Here is a 10,567-nt window from a genome sequence, read left to right as displayed (position 1 = left end):
GTGCGCCAACACCGCCCAGCCAGAAATGAGTTTTTTTTTTTAAGATTTATTTATTATGTATACATTATTCTGTCTGCATGTGTGTCTGCAGGCCAGTAGAGGGCGCCAGATCTCATTATAGATGGTTGTGAGCCACCATGTGGATGCTGGGAATTGAACTCAGGATCTTTGGAAGTGCCTTAACCTCTGAGCCATCTCTCCAGCCCCAGAAATGAGTTCTTAAGCCACATTAAGCCATAGGGATGGCCTAGTTTGCAAAGCGGTAAGCACACTTGTGCTGCAGCTGTCCTGGACATGTGCCATTGCTTGCTGTTTAATGGACTGGGGGTGTTGGTACCATGAGAGGGCACCATGTCCGTCAGTCCATGTTCTGTCAAGATATATTGAACTCGCTGCCCTACTACCTCAGTGCCCCAGCTTCCAGGAGACGGTCATATCACCAAGCCCAGTCACGTACAATCTTGTTTAAAAAATTTGAGAGCTGAATTTGATGGAGCATGCCTTTAATCCCAGCACTCAGAAGGCAGAGGCTGATAGGTCTGTGATATTCAGGTCAGCCAGGACTAAAGAGTGCAACCTTGCCTAAAAAAATTCACTATTTCTGAGCGCCTTTAACCCCAGCACTTGGGAGGCAGAGGCAGGTGGATCTCTGTGAGTTCGAGGCTGGCCTGTTGTACAGAGGGAGTTTCAGGACAGGCTCCAAAGCTACAGAGAAACCCTGTCCCGAAAACCAAAGTCACTGTTGCATCAGTGCCAAGACAATTTCCTCAAAGACTCATTTCTTTACTCGCCCGCTGTATTTCTTTACTCGCCCGCTATAGTTTGGTGCATGGAGGATTTTTGCCAAAGGCCTGGGACCTGCTCATGCCAAGCCGCTCTCCTCGCTGTTTCAGAATCCTTCTGTTTCTCAGTTGCACTAGTTTCTTTTTTTCCATCACAACCTATTTGTGGTTAGCCGGGCGGTGGTGGCGCACGCCTTTAATCCCAGCACTCGGGAGGCAGAGGCAGGCGGATCTCTGTGAGTTCGAGGCCAGCCTGGTCTACAAGAGCTAGTTCCAGGACAGGAACCAAAAGCTACGGAGAAACCCTGTCTCAAAAAATCCAAACAAAACAAAAACAACCTATTTGTGGTTGGAACCAGGTGTGCAGCAGGTGTCCTGCAGGCCAGCTTCATGTCTGTTACACAGCATTCTGCCAGCCAGCGTTCACCTGTCTCATTCACTTCTTTCTGAGCAGGGTTCCTTCCACAGGGAGTTCCCAAGACTTCCTTGGTTTTAACTTTAAGTGGTTTTTGTTTGAGACTATTTCTCTGTGTAACAGCTTTGGCTGTCTTGGAACTCACTTTATAGATCAGGCTGGCCTTGAACTCACTAACATCTGCTTACCTCTGCCTCCAGAGTGCTGGGATTAAAGGCATGTGCCACCACTGTCCAGCTCCTGCAAGAGGTTTTAAAAGATTGATTTTATTTTTATTATGTGTACGAGAGTTTTGCCTGCATATATGTAAAAGTGTACCACACAAATGCCTTATGCCTGATGAGGCCAGAAGAGGGCAGCAGATCCCCTGGAACTTGAGTTACAGGCAGTTGTGAGCTGCCTTGTTGGTGCTGGGAATCTAACCCCACCCTTGGGAAGAACAGCCAGTGCTGATAACTTCCAGAACCATCTCTTCTGCCCTCTAGTGTTATTCTTTAATCTGAATGTTTTGTGTGATGTGTGTGTGCATGCAATATGTGCACACATGTGTACATACATGTGCATGTGCTGCTACGTGCTTGTGTGCATGTGATGTACACGCGCATGTGATTTCTGAATGCATGTATGCATGTGTGATAATAGTCATTGTGTGTGCGCATGTGTGATGTGTACATGTACTGCTGTGTGCTTGTGTGGATGTGTGTGTGCATGAGTAATGTATCCGTGTAATGTGTGCATGTGATAATATGCATGTACTTGTGCGCATGTGATGTGTGCAGAAGTGATGTGTGTGTGCTGCTGTGTGCATGTGTGTGTGCATGTGATTTGTGCATGGTTGTGCTGTACCACTTCTGTGACAATGTTGCGTAGTCCTAACTTTTTGCCTTGTTGGAGGCAGGGGACAGCGTTCCTTTTTTAAAAAAAACAAAAGACAAAGTCCCTCTATGTAGGCAACTATCCTGAAACTCACTATGTAGCATGTAGACCAGGCTGTCATGGAAGTCACAGATTTTTCTGCTCCTGCCTCCCGAGTGCTGGGACCCGAGTTCAATTCCCAGCACCCACATGGCAGCTCATAGTTGCCTGGAACTCTAGTTTCAGGGGATCTGACACCTTCACAGAGACATACATACAGGTAAAACCCCAATGTACATGAAATAAATAAATCTTAGCCAGGCAGTGGTGGTAGCGGCGCACGCCTTTAATCCCAGCATTTGGGAGGCAGAGGTACGTGGATCTCTGTGAGTTCAAGGCCAGCCTGGTCTACAGAGCTAGTTCCAGGACAGGCTCCAAAGCTACAGAGAAACCCTGTCTCAAAAAACCAAAAAAAAAAAGAAAAAAGAAAAAAAAAAAGAGAGAGAGAGAAATTTATTTTTTATTTTGTATCTGTTCCAAGGTGAGCAAATGGAGGTCAGAGGACAATTTGAGGAGTAGGTTCTTCAGCCTTTATATGTGTCCTGGGGATGGGACTTGGGCCATCAGTCTCTGAAGCAAATGGTTTTACCTGATAAGCCGTTCTGCTGGCCTGCCTTTTCTTTTCTCTCACTCTCTCTGTTTTGAGGCAGGCTTTCTCTTTGTAGCCAGGGATAGCCTACAGTTCACTATCCCACCAGATGTCCCTTTCAATTAGAGACTCAGAAAGCCCAAAGAAGACTGAGATGAGGTGGTGGAAGGGGAGAGAGAGGAATGCCCACCTGGACCCTTGGGCCCTTCTCTGGAGAAGAGAGCGGCTACCTGGGCTAGTTAGCAAGGATACAGGAGAGTGGGTGAAGAAAAGGAGCTGGAGGTGTAGGGCCCAGGGCAGCCAGACCACACATGGGGCCCAGGCCGCACAACTGCTCTGGCAGGCAGCACTGGGTTCCAGGAACATCCATAAGCTGACACCATCCAGGGAAGGCCAGCATCTAAAGGGAAGTACCTGACATTCCAACCACCAGATAAGATCACCTGATGTCCCTCAACCCAGGAATCACCTATTCTACTTTTGCCAAGCCCCCTAGACAAATGTCAGCCAATCAGGGTCCTGAACCCTGGAAATCCCCTCACCCCAACCTCTACTATGATTTAAAAAAAAAAAAAAAAAAAAGCCCTACCCTGACTTGGCTTGGCACTCTGCTCTCAACAGCTGTGTCAGATAGACCGAGGGTCCAAGCTTAAGTGTGACTAAAGGCTCTTTCCTTTTACATGCAAGTGCAGACTCTGGTGGTCTTTGGGGGACCCCGTGATCTGGACATAACAAAGGCATGGCTCATTAGTAGATTTCCTACTGCCTAGAATCCAGTGAGGAGCTAAACGTGATTAGTAGTAGGCCCCTGCCTAGAATCTTCCACCTATGGACTCTGAGCATGGCCCCCACCTGTGAGACTCTATTCAATCCCCTGTGGGGGTGCTGTCTGCATCTGTTGACTGAACCTCTCAGCAAGCTGAGTCAGGGTTCCTTGAGTCCAGGCACTCAACCTCAATTCATCCAACACATCGAGATCAGGATGAATAAAGAAGGAAGCCTGTCATAGGAATGTAGAGACAGCTTAAAGGTGTGCACTGTTCTTCAAGAGGATCTGAGTTCAGTTCCCAGCACCCATGTCAGGTGGCTGTCAGCCAGCAGTAACTCCATATCCAGAGACCATGACTCCCTGGGCACCTGCACTCCTGTGCACACACTCACACACAATCATACATACATGATTAAATCTTAAAAACCAAACAGCCAGTGAGTTTTCATACCTGTAACTCCAGCCCTGAAGAGGCTGAGGCCACAGTTCAAGACTAGCCTGAGCTGCATGAAACCTCACTTACAAAATGAGAAAAGAAGCTGGGCAATGGTGGCGTACGTCTTTAATCCCAGCATTCAGGAAGCAGAGGCAAGTGGATCTCTGTGGGTTCAACATCAGCCTGGTCTACATGGTGAGTTCTAGGACAGCCAGACCCTGTCTCAAAACATAACAACAAAAAAGGCAGCCAGTAAAATAAAAAAAAAAAAAAAACAGCCTTTGCTGGAGAGGTTGTGGAGAAAGGGGTACACTCATCCATTGCTGGTGGGAATGCAAACTTGTGCAACCACTTTGGAAAGCAGTGTGGCGGTTTCTCAGGAAATTCGGGATCAACCTACCCCTGGACCCAGCAATACCACTCTTGGGAATATACCCAAAAGATGCCCTATCATACAACAAAAGTATATGCTCAACTATGTTCATAGCAACATTGTAATAGCCAGAACCTGGAAACAACCAAGATGCCCTTCAATGGAAGAATGGATGAAGAAAGTGTGTAATATTTACATATTAAAGTACTACTCAGCAGTAAAAAACAATGACTTCGCCGGGCGGTGGTGGCGCACGCCTTTAATCCCAGCACTCGGGAGGCAGAGGCAGGCGGATCTCTGTGAGTTCGAGACCAGCCTGGTCTACAGAGCTAGTTCCAGGACAGGCTCCAAAACCACAGAGAAACCCTGTCTCGAAAAAGCAAAAAAAAAAAAAAAAAAACAATGACTTCTTGAATTTTGCATACAAATGGATGGAAATAGAAAACATTATCCTGAGTGAGGTAAGCCAGACCCAAAAAGAGGAACATGGGATGTACTCACTCATATTTGGTTTCTAGCCATAAATAAAGGACATTGAGCCTATAATTTGTGATCCTAGAGAATCTAAATAAGAAGGTGAACCCAAAGAAAAACATATAGGCATCCTCCTGAATATTAACCTTCATCAGGCGGTGAAAAGAGACAGAGACAGAGACAGAGACAGAGACAGAGACCCACATTGGAGCACCAGACTGAAATCTCAAGGTCCAAATCAGGAGCAGATGGAGAGAGCAAGGAACTCAGGACAGCGAGGGGTGCACCCACACACTGAGACAATGGGGATGTTCTATCGGGAACTCACCAAGGCCAGCTGGCCTGGGTCTGAAAAATCATGGGATAAAACCGGACTCTCTGAACATAGTGGACAATGAGGACTACTGAGAACTCAAGAACAATGGCAATGGGTTTTTGATCCTACTGCACGTACTGGCTTTGTGGGAGCCTAGGCAGTTTGGATGCTCACCTTACTAGACCTGGATGGAGGTGGGTGGTCCTTGGACTTCCCACAGGGCAGGGAACCCTGATTGCTCTTTGGGCTGATGAGGGAGGGGGACTTGATTGGGGGAGGGGGAGGGAAATGGGAGGCGGTGGCGGGGAGGAGGCAGAAATCTTTAATAAATAAATAAATTAAGGGCTGGAGAGATGGCTCAGTGGTTAAGAGCATTGCCTGCTCTTCCGAAGGTCCTGAGTTCAATTCCCGGCAACCACATGGTGGCTCACAAACCATCTGTAATGAAGTCTGGTGCCCGCTTCTGGCGTGCAGACATACACACAGACAGAATACTGTATACATAATAAATAAATAAAATAAATAAATATTTAAAATAAATAAAAACAAAAAACAAAAAAGGCAGCCAGGCATGGTGGTGCACACCTTTAATCCCAGCACTTTGGAGACAGGAGCAGGCGGATCTCTGTGAGTTCGAGGCTAGCCTGGTCTACAAGAGCTAGTTCCAGGACAGGCTCCAAAGCTACAGAGAAACCCTGTCTGGAAAAAAAAATTAAAAAAAAAGAAAGAAAAAAAGCAATAGAAAAAACTCAGGCATGGTGGTATGGTGCCTACCTATAATCCAACACTCAGGAAGCAGAGGCAGGAAGATGGTTGTAAGTTTGCGACCAATGTTTTCTACATTGTAAGTTTAGATTTAAAAGAAAAAGGAATGGCCCCTATGCCCCTGAGGTCAGTGTGGCCGCTTCCTTTGAAGTTCCTGTCTGAGCCCTGAAGTCACCACTGCACCTAAGCTGTACTGGAAGATGTACACCCCCCCCCCCCGACACACACACACATTCCGTGCGATCAGCCTCTTCTGTCAGCATTTCCTATGGCACATTTGGGATATAGCTGTACAACTGAGAACCCTCTCCACATTCTGGTCCTCATCTGGCCCTGGTCCTAATCCTAGGGTCTCCAAAATAAGATTCAACCTGGACCTGTGAAATATTGTCCACAGGCTTTCGCCTCCTGCCTCCCTGCTGTCCCCACTGCCCTGCTCACAGGATACTTCCTCTCACAGTTTAGCCACCATGACACCCCTCCAGTTGCTGATCTCCTGTCCTTAGGTGAGAATGGTCCCCTGGGCAGGGCTGGGGTTCAGGGGTTGAAGAAAGCAGATCCTCCCACATCCTGCAACTCTGGTCACTGGGAAGTCTTCCAATACCTCAGATCTGATAAACGGCTCTCCAGGAGAAAGCTTTAGCTCCCTGGCTCCCACTCTGCTTGTGGAGTCTACTCACCCAATTTTTTCTCTCTCCCAATTGCCTCTACACACCCCACATCTACCACTGCGGTCCCCTCTGCCAAAATGCTCTGGCTCACTTGGCAAAACTGCTTGATCCTCCAAGCCTGCCTTCCGCGCCTCTCCTCCTCTTCCAGAAGTACCCCCTCCTCAAGTATTTTCTTGGGCTCCCTCTCCCACCCTCATTTTACTTTTGAGGCAAAGTCTTATATAGTCCTGGTCTATGCGAGCCAGACTGGCCTCAAACTCACAGACAACTTGCTGCTACCTCCCAAGCACTAAGATCAAAGGTGTGGACCGCTGAGCCCAGCTGACTCGCCTTCTCAGAAGCTTTTTCAGCCTCCTGAGCTGTTGCCCTCAGCCCCTTCCTGACCGCTGCCACCGGGCTGGATTCACCACACAGAGCAGGGAATCTTCTGTTGTTGTTTTGTTGTTTGTTTGGTTGGTTGGTCAGGTTGTTTTTTTCTGAGATGGGTTTCTCTGTGTTGCCTAGGCCTAGAACTCACCCTGAAGACCAGGGTGGCCTTGAACTCACAGACCTGCCTGCCTCTGCCTCTAGAGTGCTGGAACTAAAAGTAAGCATCACCACCACCCGGAGAGAGCAGGGAATCTTATGTATTTATTTATTTATTTATTTATTTATTTATTTGTTTGTTTGTTTTTGTTTTTCGAGACAGGGTTTCGCTGTGGTTTTGGAGCCTGTCCTGGAACTTGCTCTGTAGACCAGGCTGGTCTCGAACTCACAGAGATCCGCCTGCCTCTGCCTCCCAAGTGCTGGGATTAAAGGCGTGAGCCACCATCGCCCGGCTTTTATTTATTTCTTATGTATACAATAGTGTGTGTGTGTGTGTGTGTGTGTGTGTGTGTGTGTGTCTGTGTATGTCTGCAGGCCAGAAGAGGGCACCAGACCTCATTATAGATGGTTGAGCCACCATGTGGTTGCTGGGAATTGAACTCAGGACTTTTGGAAGGGCAAGCAATGCTCTTAACCACTGAGCCATGGCTCCAGCCCAAGAGAGCAGGGAATCTCTGCTTAAAATCTGGCTTGAGGAGGAGCCTCTTGCAGGTTTGGTTCTCGCACCAGAACACCATGGAATTTTTTCTCCAGACAGTGGTACACCTTTAATCCCAACACTTGGTAAACAGAGGCAGACAGACCTCTGTGAGTTCAAGGCCAGCCTGCTCTACAAAGTGCATTCCAGGGCAGTCAGGGCTGTTATACAGAGAAACCCTGTCTCAAAAAAAGAAGAGTCCTGGTCACACAGCCAGGACTGGAGGTGGCTAATAGCTCAGATGACCTCTACACTATCTGTGTGACTAAGACCACGTCAGATCTTCTTCTAAGTCATCGTGGTGATTTGAAAGAAAATGGCCCCAAAGAGAGTGGCCCTATTAGGCTTTGCTGTAGTGGATGTGGCCTTGTTGGCGGAAGTGTGTCACCGTGGAGTCAGGTTTTGAGGTCTCATTATGTGCAGGCCACTTCTAGAGTCTCACATCATTGCCCGCTGCCTGTAGGACCAAGATGTAAAAGAGTTGCCATGGTCATGGTGTCTCTTTGTAGCAATAAATCCCTAGCTAAAGCTAGACAGTGGTGGCGCTTGTGGGAACCTGGTCTACAGAGTAGGTTCCAGAACAGCAGTGAAGGAAACCATCTAACACAGAAAGCTGGTGAAGATGCAATTGAACGAGGGGGCCATGTTCCAGCACCAGCAACACTCAGAAGGCAGAGGCAGGTGGATCTCTGTGAGTTTGAGGCCAGCCTCATCTCCATAGTGGGTTCCAGGCCAGTCAGGGATACACAGTGAGACCTTATCTTCAAAATAAAACAATATGCTGGGCAGTGGTGGTGCATGGCTTTAATCCCAGCACTCAGGATGCAGAGGCAGGCGGATCTCTGTGAGTTTGAGGCCAACCTGGTCTACAAGAGCTAGTTCCAGGACAGGCTCCAAAGCGACAGAGAAACCCTATCTCGAAAAAATAAAATAATAATAATAATATAATTTAAAAAATAAGTTTGAGTTGCCATGTGAATGTTGGAAATCACCCCCAGGTCCTTTGGAAAAGAAGACATCTGTCTAGCCCCTGCCTCTACTTCTTGAGTGCCGGGATGACAATGTACATCAAAATGCCCTGTCACGTCCCTTGCCTACTACACTTCCGGGGAGTTTTGGGCTGAATGACATGGCTGTTTTACAGATGGCTCCAAGACTGACTGTGTTAAATATCCCTAGTGCTTTGTGCGGAAAGACAGGAATACCTACTGTCAGTGTTATGGCTCTGAGGGGAGGGTATGCTGGCAGCTGGAAGCCAAGTGATACCACAAATCATACAGCAGAACAAACTCACACAAGTGATTTACTGGAAGAAGCACAGGAGGGTGGTTGCCTTTGCTCAGGAGACAAGTAGGAAAGAACTGAGACAAGCTTATGTAATTTCTGGGTGGCGGGGGGGGGGGCTTTCCAAGGTGTGTTGAGAATTGGTGGGATTCTGTGACCTGATCTTGAGCAGGGCAGAACTTGGCTGTCTGGGGGTTGGGTCTGGCCACTTATACCTCAAGGTGCTTACAGCCACCTCTTAAATTGCCCTGCCCTGGGCAATGCAGCCCCAAAGTCCCAACATGAGGGCTCCAGACATGAGGTGCTCATCAGAACCCCATTCCTCGTCAATATTCCTTGTCAGTGGCCAGGCAGTCAGTCCAAGGCAAGGGGCAGGAACATCATTCTCATAATGATTAACATCCAAGGTAAGAGGGGACCCTGCCAGCTCCTCAGTGGAAGTTTAGCAGGAGCCCAGGGCACATATATATATATTTTTTAAAAATTATTTATTATGTAGACAGTGTTCTGCCTGCATGTATGCCTGCAGGCCAGAAGAGAGCACCAGATTTCATTACAGATGGTTGTGAGCCACCATGTGGTTGCTGGAATTGAACTCAGGACCTCTGGAAGAGCAGTCAGTGCTCTTAACCTCTGAGCCATCTCTCCAGCCCCAGGGCACACATATTTACTTGGGTCTCTCTGTGCAGATCAGAGCTCCAGGTTGGTCAGCATCATAATAGGGTTGTTCATGCCCCAACAGGTAGTAATTGTTGCAGTGGCTTTTCTGTACGTCTGTAGAACCAGAGTGGCAGCTACCACTTGAGAAACACAAGCACCTTTCTGTCTCTCAGACCACTGCAGTCTGAAGTCACAGTCCTGGCAGAGTTGTCCTGAGCTAGGAGAATCTTAGGTCAAGACTGATGGGTGATTGGGCTGTATCAGGTTCTCCATCAATAAAACCTTCAAATTGCATGGCTTGTGGTTTGATTTCTTTTTCTGAAAAACAAACAAAAAACCAAAACAATTTATTTCAGTAAGTGAATCCAGAAAAATGTCTGAGAAACTTGTGATTATTATTGGTTAGCACTTGCCCATGCACTCCTGGAAACTGCTTTCTGCTGCTGGAGATCCTTGTCTGTCATTATCAGCTGCTCATCTTCTCTCCCTTTGTGACGTTGCCAGCTCCTTCTCAAGCTACTGCTTAGCCTTCTGCTTCCTAGGCTGTATGTCTCCAGCACCCCACCACATGATACAGCCCGCTTCCTAGGCTGTCTCTAGGACCCCAACCACATGATACGGCCCGCTTCCTAGGCTGTCTCTAGGACCCCGACCACACGATGCTGCCTGCTTCCTAAACTATCTCTAGTACCACCTCCATGTACTATGGGGACTCAAACTCAGGTTGCTAAGCTTAGCAATAGGTGCTTTTTTACTTTTACTTTTTTGAGACTGGTTTTTCTATGTAGACCAGGCTGGCCAGGATTCACAGATTCACCTGCCGAGGCCTTCAGAGTGATGGGACAATGGCAGGGTTTTGTTGTTTGGGGTTTTTTTTTTTTTTTTTTTTTTTTTTTTGAGACAAGATTTCTCTATGTAACAGCTCCGGCTGTCCTGGACCTCATTCTGTAGACTAGACTGACCTCAAACTCAGAGATCTGCCTGCCTCTGCCTCCCGAGGGCTGGGATTAAGGTGTGTGTATGTGGTGTGTGTGTGTGTGTGTGTGTGTGTGTGT

Source organism: Microtus ochrogaster, chromosome 5 (genome assembly GCF_000317375.1).
Source record: "Microtus ochrogaster isolate Prairie Vole_2 chromosome 5, MicOch1.0, whole genome shotgun sequence".
NCBI lineage: Eukaryota > Metazoa > Chordata > Mammalia > Rodentia > Cricetidae > Microtus > Microtus ochrogaster.
Note: the sequence above shows the minus strand (reverse complement) of the source record.